Here is a 6,000-nt window from a genome sequence, read left to right on the forward strand (position 1 = left end):
GTGGACCCATGGGTGTGTAGCGCGATACAGATCGTGAATGACTCCGAGAGGAACTCCTACGATCCCTATCCATGAGGATCGCACGATAGGTGGTAGCCTCGGTCTGGGCCGCTACTAGATCTCGCCGCACCTGCTGGAGGTCCTCTGATAGGACTCTCTCTCTCTGCCCCGCCTGATGGAGATCCTCTGATAGGATTCTCTCTCTCTGTCGCGCCTGCTGGAGGTCCTCTGATAAGACTCCCTCTCTCTGCCGCGCCTGACGGAGATCCTCTGATAGGATTCTCTCTCTCTCCCTCCATATATCTACCTGTAATCGGAATGGGAAAAACAAATCCTCATGCCGACCCGCGTTCCCCTGAGGCCTGTAGGTAATCTGTGAGGAACTAGGAATCTGTGCTATCATGGAGATGTCTGTCATTGCCTGCTGAATCAAGGAACGCCAGTCCTGCACATTAGCTGTGGCAGTAGAATAGATCTTTGTTAGTACCATTCTATATCATCGAAGCATTAATCAAATCAATATAAACCTACTATACCTGGATCTCCCTCGCGCCAGTAGGGATCATGATATAGTAGCATCCGTGACTGGGAACCGCTAGGCTCCCCTCGCTCGAATACTCTATCCACGATGGGTGTAGGCTGAACGGTACTGGTGACAGGTCTCCGTATTGCCTCCTGTTCCTCCTGTTGGGGAATAAAAGGTGGATCCAGAGCTATGGTATCGTCTCCTGAATGGTGGGGAGCTGCATCCGACTCCTCCTCATCATCTCTATCATCCTCCTCGTCGTCCTCCTCATCATCCTCATCCTCATCCGCATCATCACCTGCATCCTCCTCGTCCTCCTCTCTATCTGCATCCTCCTCCTCCTCGTCACTGGGCTGATCGCCTGTAGGTGGATCAGGATCTCCCGTCTCCTCATGACCCTCTCCCTCATCTGACTCCTCTGACCTGGATCCCTCGTCCTCGTCTCGGTCTCCATGTCTCCATGGGCCTGGATAGCCTGTCGGATGATCTGGTGGAAAGATAGGACCTGGATATGATCTCATGAACCATGAAACATATCTACGCTGTGCTCCAGGCTCTGCAGAATAGTCAGTGACTACATCCTGATCTGATCCCTCCAAGTCTGTCGTCTCGATATCATCCACCGTCGGTCTCGCTACTGCTCTAGGTCTGGGAAGGACCCGTGAGTGTCAAGTATAGATGGGCACATCGGCTGGAACACACTGATCTAGTCCGAACTGCCTCCGTACTTGATCAAAGTAGAAAGGGACTATGATGTGTGCATATCGTCCTCGTAATAGGCGGTTCCTCTGTAGACATGCTAACTGTCTCTCCATCCCATCCCATCTGTGCATCAGTGGGTAAGGTCTCCACACTATCACCTCGGATGTCAGTCTATCAATAATCACTCTCCAATATAACAAATCTCCAAATCTCCACTCACTGGTCAGTGGATAAGCGAACACCCTAGGTCGCTCGCTCGCTATACTCAGTGGAAAGCCGACGGGCCTGGTGCATGTGACGTGCTCTAAGATCCACACCTGCAGAAGTGTGCATGTCATCAAACTACAACCCTGTCCGAATACATACTCCTCCAGGTCGTGATAGAGATGCGCAAGCATACTCCGACCCCAGGCATACACTCTCCTGTGTCTCTCCATTGCTCTGATACACCATGTGAGGCCCCCGTGCATGTGTGTCCCTCGCCCATTAGGGCAGACAGCTAGTGCTATGATGGCTATCATGAGGCGTCTCAGAAGTGGTATCTCCCCTGTAGGATGTAAGAGCCAGCTGACCATGATACGGCCTCTTGTCTCGCTCGGCATGACTCTCCCTATGCAATACATCTGCTCCCTCTGATGATCCTCCGCTACCCGATCAGTCGTGTATGTGACTGTCGCTCCTCTGATAGGAAGACGCAGTATACGGTACACATCCTCGAGTGTGACCATCAGCTCTCCTACCGGAAGGTGAAAGGTAGAGGTGTCAGGATCCCATCTCTCCATCAGTGCCATCAGCATCGCAGGATGAAATCGAATGGCCGGCATAAGAATCATGTACCACAATCCTACTATCAATAGGGTGTCTCTCTCTGACTGAGTCAGCCGTGGAATCTGGTCTCGCAAAGTGCGAAGGATGTGTCCCGCTGTATGCTCTCTCATGTACGGGAGACCCTGCAAAATGAAAACATGACCAAAATCAGTACTCAATCATCGAAATCGCAAATGCAAACTGTTGAACATTGAATGCTTGCCTTGTAACCCCTCGCCAGGCCCTGATTGGGGACCATGGTGCCCTGTCAGGGACCATGGCGCCCTGTCAGTGACCATGGCACCCTGTCAGGGACCATGGCGCCCTGTCAGTGACCATGGCGCCCTGCAGGGACCATGGCGCCCCTGTCAGGGACCATGGCGCCCTGGGGGGACCAGGGCGCCCCTCAGGGACCATGGCGCCCTAGGTGGGCCCCGGTCGGCATTCAAGGTCCGCATTCGATCACGAAAAAGTCAAACATGCGAGAAATCAAAAGTCAAACATTCAGTCAACTCACCTCATCCAGTGGCTCGTCGTCGATCACGGCCTGGCGCAGGATCTCGATCCTCGTGGGACGCTCCGGTCGTCGTGAAGGCATGATGATTAGGTGGGCTCCGCTGCACTGAATAGTATCCTGAAATCGGCAAAGTGACGAATACAAGTGTCACTTTCGAAGTATATACTCTCGTTTGTCTATTCTTACTTCTCGAAACCCTAATTTTTCCCCTATCATTCATTTTATCATAACTTGGGTTTGGGAGATGCGATTTTCGAGCTGTTTGTTGCGTTGGAATCGTATTTTCCTTCTCCTACTCTTGGGATGTTCCAAAAAGTGCTCTGATGAAGCCTATTTAGTGAACACCCCTCATCAACACTCTATTACACAATTTGTCGCAAGTAAACATGCTACCCTGTTTCACCTCCCTAAATAAGCAAGTCGAAACAGGGGGGGCATATAGCTACTCACAAATTTCATCACTTTCCCTAGTAAGCATTAGGTGATTTTGTGATCTAACGTTTGTTTTGTAGGGTGCGGTTCCTAACTGTGTACTGCAGATACCGCTGGGGGCTTCGTCCAACGACTTATGGATATATCCTTTTTTCAAATGATGTTTACTTTTCTGTACTTTAGCTTGCATATGCACGTAGTACTCATATGACCGCTAAAGTGGGGGCTAAATGTAGCGTCGTAAATTGTACGCACTCGCTAGGGTGGTACAATTTCACACCTAGTTTAGCACCCGCCTTAGTGCATTTTGCATTCTGCATTGTATTTCTCCTTAAGCACTTAATTAATCAAATTAATTAGGTCTAAGGTCCCTATTTCATCATTCTCTACATCATAAAGTTGGGCCCTTTCACTAAAGTGTGCCCTTCGCATTTTATTCCTCCAATACATCACTTAATCAAAAACCCTAATTAAGTCCTATTTCAAACTTGGGGGCTTGGTTTCGGGGTCTAAACATCTCGAAATCACCTGTAACTTCAGGATTCTCTCTAAAATCATCATATCCGACGGCCCTGAAAATTTGGTGAAAAGTTGTCGGGACCATGGCGCCCATGCAACATGGTCCCGGACATTTTTCCCGAAATTTTGGGAGCACGATCCAATCATAAAATAAAGCTTAACCCCAAGAAATTGGCGGGATATTCAATCTCTAGGTCGGCCAAAATACGAATTTATGACCTAGGGTTTCATACATAAAAGCTCTCTTTCCTCATTGGAAGGGATCGGATTTTTGTTTCCAGGAACTGGATATGCAGCGAAAGAGCAGATCTTTGAAGACTTCAACAACACTCAACATCATTCTATCAAGCATCTATCAAATCCATTCATTCATCCAATTAGGGCTTGGAAGGCATTGAAGAACAATAGGAGATTACCGACTGAAGATTGGCTTGTACTCCTCCCTTGAGGGTTGGGTATGATTTCATATTGTTTTCATGTCCTTACATAAGCTTTGATATATCATTTATTCATGCTTTAGATCACATTGCATCTTGATTTAGAGCATTTACATTATCATTTACAAGCAATTAGGGTTTACTTTCTAGGTTGCTCTAGTTTGCTTTCTTGCATTTTGGACCTTGCACACACACTAGGTCTGCACACACAATACATTTTACAAAACAACTTGGCTATTCGTGGAGGTGGAAATCACCAAAGCGGGGGTTTGACTAAGGCAAAACCCTATATAGCCACCCTTCCCCCTTTTCAGATATTATTGCAGGTTTCGGGATTCGGACGACGCCGCAGGACACAGATCCGGAAAGAGGAGACTGAGACAGAACCCTGTGTAAAATTGCAGCTCAGAAGACCAGGACAGGGGCGCTGGGCGCCCTGGTCCTACCAGGACAGGGGCGCTGGGTGCCCTGGTCCCTGGGACAGAGGCGCTGGGCGCCCTGGTCCTCCGGACAGACAGCTTTCCGACAGTTTCCAGACAGTGTTTCAGGGTGCAAAACAGTGGTTTCCGGTGCAGTTTTCAGGACAGTGGCGCCCGTGCCCCCGTCCTGAACATTTTCAGTCTGATTTCGACTCTGGGTACATATCTGCATTCTTATTTTATCCTTACATTTACAGCTGTCTATTGTTTAATCTCAATTCTGCAAACTTGTTACTAGTTCATACTTACATTTCGAGGTTAGGGTTTGAACTTGTATCATTTTAGCTTTCAATTTCAACAAGGGAATAGAAATCCTAATAGATATCCCGTGGCTCTCTCTTTCACCAAAAGAAGTAGCCAACCGTGCGATATCTCTAGGCTCTTTCGTATTCCGCAATGTGTGTCAAAAGTTAGGATTAGGGTACATTGTCCTAGTCTCGCTTTTTCCCCTACACACCTACGATAATATTTTTTAGGCTTAAAAGTGTGTATGTGTTACTTATTAGTACAGAATGGGAAAAGAGAATACCGTTGGGCTTGCCAACATTTTATGGACTAACAACGCGTATGCAGTTATTAATGTAGCGTGTATGCGGTACATAGACATAGTTTTAGTTGCCCAAGAGCCTCAACGGCCTCAGAAGAAGTTTTTGAGGTCGTTGAAGGCCCCACTGGAACTGTGTCTGCACTTCTATCATTATTTTATACATAAAAGTAAGTGAAATTTTTGTTTTTGCATGATTTCAAATGATTGAATTCTTGTTCTTATTAGTTTTGTCAATAGTATTGTGATTGTTTAATAGTTTAATTCCAAAAAATAGTGATAAGATGCATATTTATGGTTATTTGTTTGTTTATGAACTTTTGTTTAGATATATATGTAATATGATTCTATTTAGGACAACCGATATCAACCATGGGAAAGAACAAGCGAGGAATGATGGAACAATGAGAGACTCAAAAGGAAAGACAAAGGCAGCATATGAAGAAATTGCGTGACATAAGAACAATGGGAGAAGAAGGTATGTCATCCTCAACATCTCAATTCGATTTACCTAATGAACATAATGCACCTAATGCAATTGAAGAAGACACATTTGATTTACCATATGAACCTAATGCAATTGAAGAAGATACCGCATTGAATAATCAATTAAATGATGAACATACACCTTCTCTATTTGATGAATTGAATGTAAATAATGCACCGATGTTAACACCTCCTAGAATCATTCGTAGGAAACCAAAGTATCTAATTGACATTGATGAGAATATATTGAAGCCAATGCCCAATAAAATGAATGAACGAACTTGTAGGAGAATGGTTAAAAGAATGTGGCAAAACTATTTTGAAAACTTAAATCAAACCGCAAGATGTCAATTACTTGTTCAAATGATTAAAAATTTGAATTTTAGAGACAATGAAAATTCTAGGCCTAAGATCATCTGAAAGTAACAGTGAAAGAACTATTGTGAGAAATATATTTGATGCATATCAAGCTATTGGTTCAAAATCATGTACTAAAGATTCTAATGCTACTCGACGTGTCATTACATCAACCATAATGAGCAAGAAAATAA

Source organism: Cryptomeria japonica, chromosome 8 (assembly GCF_030272615.1).
Source record: "Cryptomeria japonica chromosome 8, Sugi_1.0, whole genome shotgun sequence".
NCBI lineage: Eukaryota > Viridiplantae > Streptophyta > Pinopsida > Cupressales > Cupressaceae > Cryptomeria > Cryptomeria japonica.